We start from the raw sequence: 18,561 nt of genomic DNA on the forward strand, positions 1-18,561 counted from the left end.
AGGCTCAAACACGCTGCACACAGAGAAGGCTGAAGGGCATGTCCAGCCTGGCAGCCAGACAAGTTTGACTCAGAGCCAGAGTCCCCCAGAGGTCCAGGATCTAGGAAGGCTTGAGGTCCCTGACTGCCAGCAGCCGCAGAGACCCCCACCCCACCCCGACACTAGGGCAGGAGCAAGCTTTCTCTTTTCAGCCACCTGACACAGCCCCTGCTTCCACCTGCTGCTTCTTCATCTGACACAACCTGACGTCACAGCTCAAGGACAAAGAGCAGAGGGAGCTTGATAAAGGCACCAAAGACAGGTGGCAGAAAAGTCAGTTTCCAGCTTGTTCCTTCCAGCTTCAAACTGGCTTCAGATGCTCCCTCCGGCTGGTGGCCTGAGGCCACACTGTTCACTAGGAAGGCTTTCAGTCACATAGCCCTCCCCTGGAGAGCTTCAAAAGCAGTCTTGCAGGGCTGGCCTCCTGTTTCCTGCCAGGAGCTGGAGACCAGATCCTGCCTGCAACCTGGAAGTCCTTGGTACCATCACCTCTAAGCCTCTGGCTGACACCAGCTCAAGGGGCATCCTCCCCACTGCAGGGCTTCCTCTCACCTCCAGTCTTCCCCTGGCTAAGGATCTGTCACCCGCTGTGCCCACCTGGCCCAGAGCATGGCTATTCTGCTCTAAGAGCCAAGGTTCCTGGCACTCCTGAGTCTGGTTCAGGCTGCGGCAGGCCCTGAAGAGCTGCACGTAGCTCCCAAGCAGCTGCTAAGGGACGGAGGATTTCAGCTGGGTACTGCTCAGTGGTAGAGTGCTGCCTTGCAGCCCTGTCTCCCTAGGTTTGATTCCCAGTACCATAAATAAGTGAGCTAGTTAATTAACTTTCTGAGCAAAAACATGGAAGTATTTTTCCCTCCCTTGTTTTTTTACAAGAAGGAGCGATAGGACAAGCCCCAGCTGCAGAGACAGGTTTCCAGCCTTGCCCTGATGCTGCTGCTTTGAGAAACCTCTTTGGGTTCAGGTTTCTTCTATAACAGGCTGATCTTTAATTCAATAAGATAACGCACCCTCCTGAAATTGCTTCATAATGCTAGGCATGGCATACACACTCATTTTCAAAAACTCATTCAACAGGCCACACCAACTTTTTATTCTTAGGATAAGCCTGGGAAAAAGAAGGTCCTGGGAAGGAAACACTTTGGAGTAGGGGCCTTATTTGCTATTCAATGACCCTACTCCACACTCAGGGTCAGAAGTGCAGGTAGAGCACAGCAGGAGTCACAGGGGACAGCCCTGTGCAGGAGCATGGGAACAGAGGAGCACGGGTTAGAAACAGGTTAGAGATGGTAGGGTAGGCAGGGAGCCAGGAAGGAGGTCTACTGGGAAGGCAGAGAAGATGGGGACAAGCCCGGTGAGTCCCTGCCCATGGGTCCTTCAGGGACCCGAGTCTGAAGAGAATGAAGAGATGATAGAAAAGGTCCTCAGATCCTTGAATCACAAATGTCTGGAGCACAGCCTGCTGGGCTGACCGTGCCTTATTAACTGGGTGCAGTTGTAACCATTCTTAGGCCCACCTAAAACTTTCTTTTTCTGTGGTTGTTTTCAATACAGCCTGCTTCCTCGTTTCCTGACACAAAAACCAATATATCCCATGTCTGCTGTCCATGGTAAAACCTAATGGTCAATGCCAAAGTCATATAAATAAGTTCTGCCCTTTGCTTTTGTGTTCTGTAGCCAATCTGTACCCACCTAAAGAAAGCCCAAAGATTGAGGCCTGTGGATGTTAACAGAGACACAGCCCCTGAGGCATGTATGCATGTTCCCTCTCTCTCTCTTTCTGTCTGTCTGTCTGTCTGTCTTTCCTCTAAACACACACACACACACACAGTGGGGGTGAGTTCTTTGTGGCCTCTGAATTTCCCTGTTGGCCCTGTTGGTATCCTCACTGCCCAATCCTGACAACCACCCTCAATCCTAACATCTCTCACTGGGATACTATGCTCTTATGCAGCAGATATTTTGGCTTATGACTCTCAAGAGACAGATCTCAAGTCTAGATGGCAGAATGCTTACCTAGCATATGAAAAGCCTTGGATTCTATCCCCAGCACAGCATGTACTAGGCATGGTGGCACAGGCCTGTAATCCTCATATTTGGTAGTTAGAGACATAAGATCAAAAGTTCAAGGTCATAGCAAGTTTGAGGCCACCCTACATGAGGCTCTGTCTTAAAAAAAAAAAGACTAAATTACAATATTTACTTATTTTTAATAGATCACAACGCCCAGCGAAACCAAACAGATCCTGTCTGCCTTTTGCCAGATATCCTTGAGGTCAAGAAGATGAATGTCATGGCCTTGGCCTTTGCTGCCACAGAGTCACCTGTGTTGTGACAGAAATGTCAACTGATCCTGCAAGACTTATGGGAGAGACGTTCTCACCTCTTCAAGGTGGGACTGGGAGCCTGAACATTTGAAGTTACACAAAATGTAGGTCACGGTCATTTCCAGGGCATGGGACATGTGGAGTGGGAATTGTCCCTGCCTTCAGAAGCAGGAACTGGGGTTCCTGGGCAGAGCGAGCATGACCAGTGAAGGTACAGAGATGGGCAAAAGAATCAGGGACAGCAGCCTGCATACCACAGAGCCCAGCCATCTCGGTGGAGGCAGGAATCAGTGTTTGTCAGATTTATTCAGTGAAAGATCTAGGAGACTCAGTCACTGAGATAAGGACAGACAGAGACAGACAAATGAAGAGATGAAAAGAAATGTATACTCAGAGAGGGAGACAGAGGGAGAGAGAGAGGAGAGTGAAAGGGAGAAAGCATTAAAATAGAGATAGTGAAAGAGAAAGCTCTCGCCAAGCCCCCAGCAGCAACTGCTGAGGCCAGCAGCCTTCCCCGAGATGGGCCTTTAGTGGGGGCTGCACTCAGCATTCTCCAGCCTGCTTGTTAGTGTCACTGAGTACAGTGTGTGCTGGTCGGAGGTTGTTCTGAATTAAGAGTCTGAGCATTTGTTTGCATCTCTTTCAGTGACAGGTTTCAAGTAGCCTTAACTTAAGGTACTTCCTCTTCTCCAACCTTCGCCTATTTGAAAGAAGGCTGCCCCACTGTCTCTTACTTTTTATTGATTCTTTGGGAACTTTATATCATGTAGCCCAATCCCACTCATCTTGTTTCTTCATATCTGCCTTTCACCCTTGCAACTTCCCCCACCAAAGAACACAACAACTATAAAAAAAAAAGAAAAAAATTTTTATTTTTTTATTTTCTTTCCTCAAACAGCTTTACTTGCAAATGTTCATTGCAATGAGTCACTGGTCTGGTTCAAGGCCTCTGGCTTCTGCTACTCTATCAATATCGGATCCTCACTGGGACTGCTCTCAAATATCCTGTTGTTGCCCTGTGTCATGGAGACCCTGAATCTTTGGTTCTGAAGGACTTACCCCTTCAATGTGCTCCATCAGTTCAAGGATGAAGTAGATGTTGGGAGGGGCCAGCATCCCAACATCTGGGCCTGGTGGCAGCTGAGTTGTTCTGCACCAGCTCTCCTGCTTTGCTCAGATGAGGGGGCAGGGACAGCTTTTCTGATTACGGCAAGGAGCAAGCTCTCCCAACTCACACAACCAGGGCTGGCTCTACCAAGCTGCCCAGGTGACGTGTGGTGGCCCTGTCCTTTTTTTTTTTTAAGATTTATTTATTTTACATATATGAGTGCTCTATCTGCATGTACACCTGCACTCCAGAAGAGGTGGTTGCTGGGAATTGAACTCAAGACTGGAACTCAAGACAGTGCTCTTAACCGCTGAGCCATCTCTCTAGCCCCCGGCCCTGTGTCTTAAGGAAACAAAATCTCTACTCCAGCCAGATATGAACAGCAGCTTGGCTGGCTTCCATTTCTCCTTGGGGTAAAGTGAAAAAATTCACTGTTCCTCATATCATGAAGAATCTTCATTATATGTCAAGACTTTTTTATAGAAGAGGAGAAGAAGAAATAGGTAGATAATGATGACTAAGGGCTGGAGAAAACCCAAGGTCAGTTCCCAGGACTCACTTGGCAGCTCACAACTGTCTTTAACTCCAGTTCCAGGGGCTCTGCTACTTCTCTTGACTTCTGCATGTACATGGTGAACAAACATACATTCAAGCACACACACATACACATAAAATAAAACAAATATATTTTTTAAATATATGGAAAATTAAGTTGAATGAGTGTCACAAGAAAGCCCTCATCCATCCTAAGGAAAATTCTAAACTTTTTCTGTAGACTTGTACTTTTTCTGTAGACTTTTGTAAGTCTCCAAAATGAATCAATTAGGCTGGGCATGGTGGTGTATTCAGGGAGGCAGCAGCAGGTGGATCACTATGAGTTCAAGGCAAGTGGTCTACAAAGCAAGTCCAGGATAACCAAGGCTACACAGAGAAACCCTGTCTCAAAAAAAATAGATAGATAGATAGATAGATAGATAGATAGATAGATAGATATACAGATAGACAGAGTCAATTAAAAGTTTTGAACAGAACACCTTAAACAAACTTAGGAGTACATGAAATAATGATTGGACGTGGTAACACAGTTCTCACCGCTATGTGAGATGAAGTTTCGAGCAAGCAAGCGTTGCTCCTTAGATGATCCAGCCACTTTGGGGGACACCTAGCTGTGTGAGCTTCCAGCCCCTGTAAAGCTGAAAGGCAGAAGATCATGGGTAAATCGAGATGGTCCTTTACTTCCGAGAGTCGGCAGTGCTCTGCGCTGAAATGAGCACTAGCTGGAAGAGGCGGCCTGTGATTCGCCAGTTGAGAGACTGCGTCAGATGAACTTCCACAGGTTTGAGGAACCTGCTCACGGCTTTCAGGCCAACTTGGCCTACGTCATGAGTTCCAGACAGGTGCTGTCTAAAAACAGTATCTGTTTATCTAATTAATTTTATTTTACAAATTTATTAAAAGTAAAAATATAGATTGGCAATTAGTTAGGTCACCCTAACTAAGAAGAGAGTGGCATAATATGTAGTGGGTGCACTTTTACAGGGCAGGCACCGTGGCGTGTTGCATGCTTACTTCCGCTGTATCATTTATTCCTCACAAAAAGCCCACAGTGCCTTTGTTATCATTGCATGTTCCAAATGAGGGAGTTCCAAATAGAATGACTGATAATGTTCCAAGGTCACCTAGTTGGTTAGTGAAGAAATTAAGGTCCTAGTCCCAGTCTGCCTACCTTTAAAGCCCATTTCCTGGGCTGGAGAGATGGGTCAGAGGTTAAGAGCACCAGCTGTTCTTCCAAAGGCCATGAGTTCCCAGCAGCCACACGGTGGCTCACCACCATCTATAATGAGATCTGGTGCCCTCTTCTGACGTGTGGGCATACATGCAGGCAGGATACTGTATAAATATATAAATCTTATTTTAAAAGCCCATTTCCCTAAACAGATGGCCCTAGGAACTTTCTAGATGTAAGGCTAATCGTTATCATGAGTCTGCCTTCCAGGAGACTTAAGGAGATAGATATGGAGGGTGGATTTCCTCTCTCTCAGCAAGCCTGGGTTTGTATAGCCAGCTAGTAAGCATAGGTGTTAGCAAGAAGCTTAGTCCCAGAGGACCAGCATTGCAGAGATGCCATAAGGTAGTCAGGTAGGACCTGATGCTAAGATGATTAGCATGCAGAGCTCATCCAAGCACTGTCTCAGACCAATGCTTATGTGAGGAGGGAGAAAACAGGGTGGGGGAGAGGCAGAAACTGGGCAGCAGGGCAGCCTCAGCAGAAGTTTCAGGTCAAAGACAAGGCGACTCTTCAGAGGTGAGCAGTGTTGGGGTCACTGACTGGTCTGTTGTGTGGAGTGCCCTAGGTGGGGTGTTACCTAGGGCAAAAGTGCTTTTTTTTCATCTGAGTCAACCCCAGAGAGGCTGGCAGATGTGAATTGTCAAGCAACCATCTTCCAGCAGCTGTGAGGACAAGTCCTTTATCTCCAGAGGGGCCATCAGGATGGTTGGCAAGGTTCCTTTATGATACTGTCCCCTGTCTTGATAAGGTGAACACACAATACACAGAGAATTCTGGGGCTAAGGGTGGGGGAAGATGCCATTGGACAAGAGTTTGAAAGAGCAAGAGGAATATGGTGGAGGAATAGGAAGGCTGGGCTTCTGGAAGATGCCGCGACGTTTGACCATGCCCTCTCAGCTCCCTGTCCCGGTGATGTGGCCAATATAAGGAGAATCCAAACTGCAATCCCATGGCTAGTGTGTCCTCCAGAAAAACTGACTTGCTGAGTGCTGCATTGGGTGGGAGAAAAGGACACAATGAGAAAGCTGAGCGAAGGACAAGCTGGTCCTGTTAGAGGCAGTCGCATTCCATTGGGGTGCATTCTTGTATGTGGGAGAAGGCAGGGGAAAGCACACGGAGTGCTTCTGGGCTGTCTTGGATGGTTCTGCCAGACTGTAGGGAAATTAATTCACAGGAAGCAAGCAAGGTGGGAAAGTCAAGGAGAAAACCTCGGAACAGAAGACTCGGGATGAGTCCTGAATAATGGAAGGCAGGGATCTGCCCTCTTCAAATGTTCTCATTTCCATGCCCTGCAGCCAGGTGGGGGTGGTGTGGGGGTCATCCAAGTTCAGTTCATCTCCAGATTCCGAGTTTACCCAGAGAGGCAACACTCCAGCTGTCTTGGTCTAGAAGCCCTCCTTGTCTTGCTGCCCTGGGCCTGTCCATGGTGCTGAATCCCAAAGCCTTGTCCCCAAGCCTCTTCTTGGAATGATCAAGCACATAGCAAGATGCGCCTCCTCACAGAACTTAGACCTCTGAGACCTCTTCCCAGACACCCAGTCCCTCACCTGCCTCACTGGGCAGAGCTTGATAGGACAGGCAGACCAGCCTTGGGGCCTGCGTAAGGCACAAAGTGGGCAATCTGCAGATGTGCCCTGGAGTGAGATCCTTTTACAGCGACAGCCATTCTTTACCCTGACTTTGGTGGGGGCAATAATGGACTTACACATGGGGCCAGTATACATATACACATGCAAAGAGCACTCATGAAAATGTGGCAAAAGGCAAGTCATGTCTTTAGATTGGCTAGTTAAGCTGTGCCAGGGTCCATTTTCTAGTTACCTGTGCTGCTGTTATTCTTTCACACCAAAGAGGGAAGGAAGCCAGGGGAGAGGTACCTAGGATGCTTTTGTGCTCTCTCTGACTCTGTCCCTGTCTCGGTCCTTCTCCCTCCCCCCTCTCTTTCTCTCAGTGTGTGTGTGTGTGTGTGTGTGTGTGTGTTCTAGAAGATAACACTAGCTGTCATCGCTCAGGCACTATCTATCTTCATTTCTTTGCTTGCTTTTGAGACTGAGTCTCTCATTGAACTGGAGCTCACCAGATGCCAGGCTGAAGAGCCAGAAAGACCTGGGTATCCACCAGTCTCCACTTCCCAAGTTCTAGGGTTGCAAGCTTGCACTGTCATCCTGACCTCTGTTCTGAATAGGAACTGGGAATCAGATTCAGGTCCTGGTGACTGCAAAGGAAGCATTTTACCAATGGAACCATCTCTTCAGCCCCTACACCTTCTTAAAGTCTATAATTACTTCAAGACAACACTTTCTGGGGTCTGTATTTTTTGAATGGTCCATACATTTATACAATGTATATCAATCATATCCACCCATTAATACTTCCTAGTGCCCCGTCCCTCTCCCAGCTTCATGTCCTTTGATTGTTTGTTTGTTATTTAAGCACAGGGTTCCCAGTGGCTGGGCCTGCTTGAGAGTCTTTTAGTATTTGTCTCTTTCTCAGTCACCTAGGTCCATTGGTGGCTTAGCCCAAGACCTCCTTTCTCCAGGATACTTTTATGTCCTGAAGCACTATGCTATGACCTCAGGGTCAAGTCTTTCTTTATGTTGCTCTAAATGTCTCTTTGCCCCCACCCCTTGGCCATGCTTAGAGTTCCACGAGGGTGTAGGTCAAACATCCTGGGTCTTCCATCTCCTCGGATCCTTAGGACAGTCAGCTGGTGCTCAGTTATTACTTGATGACAGATGGATGAAAGTCTGTCTCCCATAGCATCCAGCACTCCCAAGTTCTTAATCACCTGCTTTTCCTGATGCTGACTCTGTTCTTCTCCATGGTGGCCTGGATTCCTGTGAGGACATGAAGAGGTGCAGGACTCACAGTCAACAGGACCTCCGTGTCATGAACCAGGCATTAAGAATTGTGCATCACAACAGAGATTGACTGATGACCACTCTGAAAGGGGGCTGCATTTTACAGATAGGGACAGATACACTGAATGAGGAGGTAATGGTAACAAAATTTAAAGCCAGTTCTGCTTTCCAGTCTCCCTACCTACAGAGAGAATAAGTGTGGGCCTCAGTGTCTGACCTTGCTTATCAAGGTGTTTCCTCACCTGTAAGGCAGGTAGACTGATGCCTGCCTCCTAGGGATTCTGTGCAAGGGCAAATGGAACATTCAGAGCATTTGTTATCCAGAGGGTTCCTCAGAGGCTGGACCTTGACTGACAATGCTGAACTTTCCCTATGTGCTTGCTGGAGTAGTCTGTGAGTAAATTCATAATTGGAAGAATGAACTGATATTTGCACAGCCTGAGTTCAGAGCAGGAGCTCTGCCAACATTCCTTCTTAGTTTCCTGCCCTTCTTGTCTTCTTCATTCCATCCCAGCTCTTCTGGCACGAGCCCCCATCTCAACAGTGCCAAGCAGTAGAGAAGCTTCCAGTGCCTTCTGCTGTGAAGGAAGAACAATGTGCCACCTGCTGTTTCAGGAGCTTGAGCGTAGAATGGGGGATCCAGGCCCTGGGTAGATGTGTATACATCAGCTCCACACAATCATGGAGCATCTGAGAAGAGGGAACTTCAAGTGAGAAAATGCCTCTATCAGATTGACCTGCAGGCAATCTGTGGGCATCTTCTTGACCAATGACTAATTTGGGCAGTGCTGCCCCTAGGCAGGTGGTCTGGGTTGGATATGACAGGAACAAGCCACTCGCACCTCCTTCCACGGCCTCTGTGTCAGTTCCCACTTCCAAGTTCCTACCTTGAGTCCCTGCCCTGACTTCCCCAGGCGATGGCTCATTACCTGGAAGTAAAAACGGAAATAAATTCTTTCTTTCCCAAGTTGCTTTTGGTCATGGTGTTTATTACAGCAATAGAAACCTAACTAGGACAAGTGCCTTCAGCCTGAGGCTGGCCAGGGCCAGGGGAAGGCAGGACAAACCATTAATCTGGGTCTCTTTCCAAAGGGCTAGAGAGTGAGCTCCAGGCTGGGCCTGCAGCCTGCTGTTCTCCCACAAAATAAATGTGTATGAAGGAGTCAGCAACCCCAAGGATGTGGGTAGAAGGTTCATTAGAACTTTACAGTGCACGTCTGCCAGTCACTCTGGATGTGTGCCTTTCACAAAGGTGAAGGTCCCTGCCAGTCATCAGTGTGTCTCCAGGGGACTGAGTCCTTCTTTCTTCAGAGCCAGTAAGAAGGACTGCACTGCACTGGTCCTCTTATTCTCCAGGGAATACAGCCCAAGACCTTCAGCGAATGCCTGATATCAATGTATCAAAGTCAATCTATACTATTTTATGCAAACATAAAGAAATGATAAAAAATTTATTTATAAATGAGACTTACCAAAGATTAACAATAATAATTAATAATAAAATATATTAATTATAGTATGCTAACATAAAATTTATGTCAAGCTTATGAATTGTCTATTTCAGATCCTGTTTGACTAAAGGCCACTGAGGCCATAGAAAGTAGTTTTGACATTGACTTCTGTCTCCTACCTTTTCAAAGCTTGTGCTCCCATTGCATCAAGCCGGATAATCCAGGATCATCTCCCAGTTTCCAGATCAACTGATTAATGGCCTTCTTTCCATGTTCAATCTTAGCTCCCTTCTATCACATCAGTGTGACACATTCATGGGTTCCAGGATTAGAGTGAGGGCATTTGGGATGCTACCACCCTGCACCAAACATCAAGTAGAAGAGATTGCAGTGTGCTTGGCATCTACAGGGGGAGGTCTGTGCCCCAACCCAAATCAGAGGTCCTGGAGTCCCCAAAGTTGTTCTCGATTGGTGTGTGCCTGGAGCAGGTCTTTTCCGGGGCCTTCAGCATCGCCTGTAATTAAAGGGGCAGACTAGATGATTGTTAATCAGCATGAAGGGATGTATAATGCATCTACTTTACTGAAATTTTGGTTCTGGGATGGTACTCTGTTACAAGGAAAAGTAGGAAATGCAGTCCATAGCTGAGCAGCCACATGCCTAGCTGTGACTCTCATTGTGAAGGAGAGAAGGCCCAGGGTTTGGTCTATAACTAGTGATCTCCACAATTGCTAAGATCTCTTACAATCAGGAAGAGGAGTGAGAATTTTCATGTCTGCTCTGAATCACAGACTCATGAGCCAAAGGAATCCAAAGGTTTGTCTTTACCTCTTCCAGTTCAGCTCCAAGCTGTGCTTGGTGGCATATCCCTGGCAATCTCATCATGGGATGTGAAGGCAGGAGCCCAAGGCTGGCTTTAGCTAAACACAGAGCAAGCCTGAGCTGCATGAGACCCTGCCTCAGAACAAAAACAAACCCAGCATTTACCTTGACATCAGTGGCCCTCAGAACAGCAAGGTCAATTCTCTGAGTGGAATGTGGGTGAGCTAAGGAGGGTATGGGGGGTAGGCCACATGATGTCTTGCCCATCCACATTTGAGTAGAACGGGTTGAGCTGAGCCAGGCATAAGAACTGGGCATTTCATTTTCATGTGCCCTTTAGGATACAGAAAACACTAGACATTTCCCCAGATAGTCTAAGGACAGCAGGAAAAGAGGCACACTGGAGACTGCCCCTCCTCTCAGGAGCACTACCAAACATTTATTGAGGCTCTATGCCCCATTCCTGAGCTGTTTGCTGAATGAGAGTGACCCTGACAGCTCAGGAACACCTATGGTGGGGCAGCTGACTGTCCTTCTCCCTCCTGCCACATTGTTCTAGAAGCTTCTGAAGTTTAAGATGAAAGGCCTCCTTCAGACGAGGCGTCACCACAGACAGAAACACCGGCTGTCCTTGAGTCTGGAAACCTTGGGGCTGGGAGCCTCTTCTCTCTCCTCACTCACCTGGAGCACACTCATTCCTGTTTTCTCCCCATGTCACAGGAATGCCTGCTTTCCTCCTTGACCCAGGTTTTCTTACCTTTCTAGCCCATGGCATTCTCTAACACTGTCTTCGGCTGTGCTTTGGGACAAGCTGCCGCTTCTTCAAGCAAGGTATTGTGAAGAACACGTCTGTTTTCTATGGAACTCAGGAAGATTGCTCTCCAGCTTGTAGCTCAGTGTACCTTAAGTAATGGCTCCCATGATAAATTCCACTTAGAATTTAATGCCAGGAGCCTGTTTATGTCCCCTAAAAACTGGCCTTTTGTTCTGGCATGGAGAACGGTATATCCTTTTGCTTCTACTTTGGTCTGGGCTGCCAGGACCTCAGAGCTAAAGTGGGTGATTAATTGCCACAAGCTCAGTATTTTCAGTGCAGGCTATGGCTCTCTCTTTCCCATTTACCGAGCCTCCTTGGAGAGAGGAGGGTCAAAACCCGAGAAGGAAGCAACTTGCTGGCTCACACGTTACTCACCCCACCTCATAGCTAATGAGTAAGAGCGCTGGGATGCCGCTGGGAGTCTTCACATCCGAGCTCATCTCTGCAGTCTGAGAGCTGCTGCCATGAGTCACGTGGCTTCTTATCACAAACGATTCTCTGCCAGAGCTTTGCTTTCCTGTAAAGCCACTTCAAACCTATTTGGACACGGGGAGACTTTTTTTAAAAAAGTGTGATATTGCATTTAATTGTGTTATATGAAAAACAGAGATGACAGCATCCAGCCTTTGTACACAGCAGTTGAAAATCACCGTAAGAGTAAGACTGATAAGGTTAAACTTAAAAGCAATTCTAAATGTAAGATACATGGGCACCTACGGTAAAGAAACCAAAGCCAAACCGACTGGACATCGACAACCAAAACCTAGTCTCAGAGCCTGATTTAGCACAAGCAGAAATGACAGCGAACTTGTCCTGATCCCAGCCAGTAAACAGCAGTGTTAGAAGACACGAGAATGTGTTTTCACTCTATTAAGTCATAGGAGAATTAAAAAACCGTTAATTTGAAAGATGATTCAACTAATCACAGTGGCTGTTTATAAAGTCGGCTAAAGTCACATCATGTTGCTCAGTGGTTTCCTGTGTGTGATGGTGCTCTGACCCTGTAGGGCCCCATCAGAGAAAACCAGAGATTTCAACAACAGTTCTGAAGTTGGTGACTGTTCTCCAAGCTCTCTCTTGACTCACAGGTAGCCGCCTCCTGCTGCCTCTGGTAATGTTCCCAGGTTCCTTCATCGTGGTGTCTCTGTGAGCTCAAATTCCCTCTTCTGGTAACTACTATAGTCACATGGATCCAGACTCACACTATGGCCTCCTGTTACACTAAATATTCCTCTAAAAGGCTGTCACACCACAGACACACTCAGGGCACTGGGGTTAGAGTTTCACAGATGACACAACCTACTCAATCATGGTGAGAAAGATCTATTAGTTTGGGGCTTGAGGTTTCAGACTTAGACCTTGGCTCAAATCTGACTCCATGCTAGGACCCTAAGAACACCAGGTCAGCATATCCCACATCCGTGTTGCTTTCAGCACTAGTCACAGTCGTGAAGTGGCAGGTGTCCAACCACAGGGGAGTGGATAAAGAGATGCGGTGAATCTATACACAGTGGAATTTTCCTCAGCCTGAAAGAACACATTGTCATTTGCAGAAAGTGAATGCAACTAGAGATGACTACATCAAGTGAATTAAGCCAAGCTCAGTACCATCTATGTTTTTTCTCTCATATGTGGTTTCTAGATTTTACACAGATAAATAAAATCACATTTGTACATATGACATGAAAGAAGGAGTGAAATCTAGGGAGACTATCTTAAGGAACAAAAGACAGAGGGCAGAAGTATGAGTCAGTTTGCTCAATATATAATACATACATGTCTGAAAATGTCAGGACAGTCAGTATATACAATGAAGAAGAGCAGTGAGGGGAGAAGAGGAAGAAGTCTCATGAACAGAAGGAACACCTCCTCCTGAAAGGATAGCTTTTGGGGATCCCCATAGTGTGAGGACAAATTAGAGGTGCTTTCTCATGGCTCACTTGATACATGGTTCTGACTTCCATCTGCAATTCCAGGATGCTCACACTTACTAGGCTAAGCCCTGAAATGGTTGATGAATTACTAGATCCCCTTCGTCAATGAACCCCTTCGTTCTATGGAGGCAATGGGAGAAGCCCTAAATGAAGAAGTGACGTCAGGCCACACAGTTGGCACCTGGACTCACCACTAGCTTCTTACAGCCATCCTGTCTGACCCGCAATGCTCAGACTCCAATAGCAAACCAAGTCAGCACCCATTAGGGCTTGGATATAGAGAGGCTCATGATTGGCAGCATGACCCCAGCTATTTGAGAAAATTCTGGAAATTTCAGAAGGTACAGCCTGGCTGGAGAAAGTAAGTCCTTAGGTGTCTCCTGTCCAGGGCCCCTCTCTCCCCCCCTTTCTGCTTCCCTTGCATCATGAGCTGATTCTTCTCTGCCATTTGCTCCTGCCACCATGATGCTCTGTCTCACTACAGGCCCATTCATGGCACCAGGAACCATGGACTGAAGCTTCTGAAGCCATCAGCTAAAACAAACCCTTCTACCTTTAAGTTGTATCTGTTGGGTATTTTGTCAAAGTGATAAAAAGTCTGAGATCAGCCTACCTCCTCTACTACAGCTCATTCTCCCGGGGCCTTTCTCCGAGGTCAGAGGGTAGGGCTTCTCCCACGGGTGAGCCTGGCATTGCTGAAAACAATGGAGAGGCTCTTCCAAAGAGGGCTGCCAGTGAGCGCACACATATCTAGGAACATGAGGGACAGTGAGACAGAGATAGAGATGCTTCAGAAAGACTGCTCCTGAAGGAGACAAGGAGTGACGTAAATTATGACTTCACGTCCCCAGTAAATATCGCTGTGACAGACCAGAGTTCTGGCAGCAGGCGTGAATGCTGGGCCTGTGACGGATGGATGGATGGGGTGCTTGAAATGAAAGAGCTTCTCCAATCTCCCCAGTGATGCTGGCCTGTTTTATGTTCAGTATCCATAACAAGGATGTGCCCAGCAAATGTCAGGACCAACTTGTCTCAGTTACAACCTCTCTGGTGGCCAGAGAATGAAAGGTTGGCCCCAGAGCTCTCTTCCAATTGCCCAGGACACAGAGGGACTGGTTCACAGGCCTATTCATCCATGTGAATATGGTCACCTCTCAGCCATGTGAAGGTGCAGAGTGACTGATCACTTACGACCCCCACACTAGATAGTTGTCAGTTTATTCAAATCTGGTTTTTGTCTTCTGCTCCACACATTCAAGGAGAGCTACAAAGGACCTAGTCCTGTTTGTAAAGATGTGGCCTAACCTCCTGGAGACCTGGGGGAGGGGCTTCATGTCTAGGTCCAAGGTTTTCTCACAGAGAACATTTGACCTACAGCCATCTCACATCTGCTGAAGCCATCAAAGCTCTCTCTTTCATTTCCTCACCTTAGGACAGTCCTAATGCTCAGAAAAACTCTCTCCACACTGCTCCCACTCTGTGGCAATCAAGCACACCAGGATGCCCTCCGTGTTTTTACCTGTGTGTGTTATAGATGTGTGGTAGTATATGTGTGTGTGCACTTGTGTGTTGGGGGTGGTGCTTGTCCAAGCAGTCACGTGTGCAGCCCAGAGGTTGCCAACAGGATGGCTTCTCCACCTGTGTCATTTTCCACCTTATTCTTTGAGGCAGGATCTCTCATTGAGCCTGGAATTCACAATTTTGGCTAGACTGGCTGGGCAGTGAGCCCCCAGGATCTGCCTGTCTCTACCCTCCAGAGCTAGGGTTGTAGACATGAACTGCCATATGTAGATTTTGGCATTGAGTGTTGAGGTTCTAAACTTAGGTCCTTGTGCTTCCACAACAGGAACCCATGGATACTCAGAGCCATCCCCCAGCCGCATCTTCTCAGTTCTGAGCCATTGTTTCTCACCTGTACAGTCAGATCTGTCTCTCTTAAGTAGCTTGCACTGGCCGCTCCCACAGCTGTGCTAAGTTGATCCTTCCTTCTGCTCTGCTACACAAGGCCACATGGTGCCTTTGCTCCTGTCTAGTTGTTTAGAAGGTTTCTATCCTCAAGAAAACTACAAACTATATCCTTACGCTCCACAGTGCGCCAGTGCCCTGCTGGGTCCTTGTACAGAGTAGATCCTCAGTAAGTGGGGACTGGACCACTGCCTTGGACTGAAATAGGAGCCTTTTCTCTCTTGCCAACCTGAGCACTCACCAAACACAAAGAAGCCACTTACTCAGCCTGCCTCGTTGCCCAGCACAGAGAACTGGCACAGGATCTATGGAGAACGGAGGCCAATAAAGCCGGCCAGTGCCATCCATCTCAGCAAAGCTAGGCTGGCTCTCAGCAGTGGTTGGCAAAGCAAGGCTTCCCAGATGTTGGTGCTGATCTCCCAATTCTAGAATGACTCACCCCCAGACTGTGGTCACCCACCTCCTGTGAGGTTCTAGACAGACTGTAGACACAGCCCCTGGGGTTCCGCTATTGCCAGATCCAGAGCCAGGCAGCCTGTCTGCCTCCGCTGTGGCCTCACATCTGCTCTGCTTCTGGACAGCTAAGGGTCGGTAGTCCCAAGGGCTAAGAAGGCATCCCTTAGAGAGATCCCCATAGTGTGTCCATCCGCTTTCACAGAGTGTGACACCCTGCTCACCCAGCTCTGGCCGGCAGGAAGGCTTTCGGACTTGTGACAGGCAGAGCCCCTTCTTTTTGACCACTGCCCAAATGCCACCTACTTCCACCTGGACAGCATTCTCATTTAAAGATGGAGTCACTTTCCATTACACAGAGTTTGGAACGGTGGAATTGTCCAGAGTCGTGTCAAAACCTGTGCAGAAGAGACACACGTATCTGTGGGGAAATGAAATGCATTATACGTGTGCCAACATTTAACCCCTCTCATCTCTGGGAAGTTCACCCTCTTATCTGACCTAAATCTCTTGCAGTGCTGCTGAAGCTCTCTGTCCCCTGCATATCTTGGCTGCTATCTGAAAGTTTGTTCTTGCCTCCTCTCTGCTGGTTGTGTGGCCAGCACAGGCTTGTCCTGTGACCTCACTTTAAATACCAGAGCCTAGGGAATGGTTTTCATCCTTGCCAGTTAGTTCCATCTGCCTTAATTACATTTTCAATCTTGTCACTTACTGTCAATTTGTATTTCCTCTAACAGATGAGAATGCCCATGAGGGCCCAGGCGTGGGGGCTCCTACCCTTCCTGGGCTACTCCATCACTGAGAACTGGTAAATTGCTGTCACCTGCCCTGGGGCATGCTGACTAACAAGCTGAGTAAGTCCGCCCCCACCCTCTACCCCAACTCAACAGTGCTGGCTGCTGCCCAGCCGGCTGTCCACCCGCCTGCTGACTGCCCCTGGGTTTCAGGGTGACCTGGCACTTGTGTCCACCAGTCTGCCCTGTGCTGGGCACCTGCTCAGCTGGCTCCACGCCTGAACTTCTGTGAGAATACTAACAGCTTTTTGCTCCCATGAAGCCTGCACACTCGGGCTTCTCCCAAAGGCCTCTGAGGTCTGAATCACAGGCTTGGGGGAAGACTAAGGAGGAGGCCCCAGAAATCAAATGAAGGGTAAAGATGACTCAAAGGAAGAAATGACACATAAACCAGCAGAGCCCCAAATTTCGCTTTTGTTATCTGATCAACGCGTAAAACGGTATGAAATCGATCGGACTCACCCAGTGTTTGCTTCGTGCCCCTTTCCTATCACACCACCTGGACCCCAGACCCTGGCAGAGCTTGTGCTGGCGCATAGAGGTAAGGACCTTGTCCCAGACTAAGCTATGACCCAAGGCTTAGGCCAGCCTTGTCACAAACTGATCTCCATCTTGACCTAATTTCTAACCTGCCCAGGATGATTTTCATACCCTGAAGAGTCCCACATTTCAACCTTGACCTTGGTCTCTGAATGTGCATCCTAACATCTGCTCTGACCAATGGGAGATCAAGAGAGACCATCTGACTGGGTGTGGGCCAGCCCCTGCGTCTGCATGTAGGTCCACGATAGTCATTAGTCCCTAGGCTACAGGTGAGCTAGCCTGAAGGAGAGGCCACAGGGCAGAGAAGGCAAAGGCAAGCCAATGTTCAAGGCTCTTCTTGAATGTGTTTACTTGGCCCTCGGCACTGCCTTATAAAACCATCCTAACCCCATTTCTTCTCCTCTTCCAGGCCATCTTGCCAGTCTCCAAACTGCCCCACCACAGCACCCTCATCCTTGTTTCCTGCAGGCCTTATGCCCTCCTTCTCCCAACCACAGGTCACCAGCAGTGCTAGCCCTCAGTGGCTAACGTTGGCAGCAAGGCAGGCTGGCAAGCTGACGTAGCTCGGTAGTGGAGAGGAAAAAGAGACCTTCCCTGGAGAGCCTTTTTCCTCTTCTCCATGTCCTGCAATGTGATGTCTTTTCCAGGAAGTCTAGCCCAGCAACGCAAGCCCTCTGAGCTCCCTCCAGCTGCCCTGAGCAGATCTACTGGCACGGGCCTCCCGCAATTTTGAAAACTGCTTTGTCTGCCCATGAACTATTTCTCTCCTATGGATGGCTGGGCTAAATTGGTCCTATGGTTGACATCAACACCGCACATGCTGGAAGTGACACCTCTCAGACCTCATCTTACACTTCCCAGAGGTGCCTCGGGACAGTGGCTCAGCACTTCAAACAGTGACTTCAACAAGGCAGAAGTTTATCACTCGTTTGCACAAAGGTCTCGGCTCTGTTGGCATCATTGGGCTCACCTGGCACGACCTGGCCTTATCAAGCAGCTAGCAGAAAGGAGTAACAGTGATCATTATCAGGTGGTATTCAGCCTGGCTCCTCTCCATGTACACACTCTCTGCTCTCAGGGTCTGCAAAGACTCTGGGTCTTGGAAAGCTTAGGGACTACACTGCTCAGGCTCCTTTGCAACAAGGCTCTGGCCAATGGACTGCTCCCTGCTCTTCAACGGAGAAGGCTGAGGCCTTTCCCCTAGGCAGCAGAAGTATGTGACACCCCATTCCCCACTCCCAACCCCCCCCCCGACTCCCTACCTGCCACCCCCGCCTCCTGCTCCTGGCAGTTTCCACAGGAGTTACCTCTTCCAGTCCCCTGTCTGGCCAACCTTACATCTGGGACAGCTATTTCCTAGGACTTCCCTCAACCTTCATGCTTCTAGCCTTGATAACAGTCTGATGGCATTGCTATCATTATTTTAATCTGGGTGTGTGATGTGTGTGCATGTTTGTGTGTGTGTGAGTGTGGAGGCCAGAGGCAAGTCTCAGATGTCGGGTCTCAGCTTCTGTCTTGTTTGAGACAGGGCTTTTCAACACCGCATACACCAGGCTAGCTGGCCTTTGAGCTTCTGGGGTTCTCCTGTCGCCACCTTCCATCTCACCAAAGAGATACTGGGACTCCAGACATGTACATTACTGTATCTGGCTTTATGTGGG

General features: G+C 48.2%; 1 long non-coding RNA gene across 1 annotated transcript; it reads right to left on the reverse strand.

Annotated features, from left to right (window-relative positions):
* Window positions 1-9,050: 9,050 nt before the first annotated feature.
* LOC132652403 (uncharacterized) lies at window positions 9,051-13,876 on the reverse strand. The gene is made up of 4 exons (XR_009589941.1): window positions 13,759-13,876; window positions 11,587-11,747; window positions 9,752-10,086; window positions 9,051-9,507 (listed from the first exon to the last, which is right to left on the reverse strand). It is a non-coding gene; the product is annotated as an uncharacterized LOC132652403 (long non-coding RNA).
* Window positions 13,877-18,561: the final 4,685 nt, after the last annotated feature.

This window comes from Meriones unguiculatus, chromosome 1, assembly GCF_030254825.1.
Source record: "Meriones unguiculatus strain TT.TT164.6M chromosome 1, Bangor_MerUng_6.1, whole genome shotgun sequence".
In the NCBI taxonomy this organism is placed as follows: Eukaryota; Metazoa; Chordata; class Mammalia; order Rodentia; family Muridae; genus Meriones; species Meriones unguiculatus.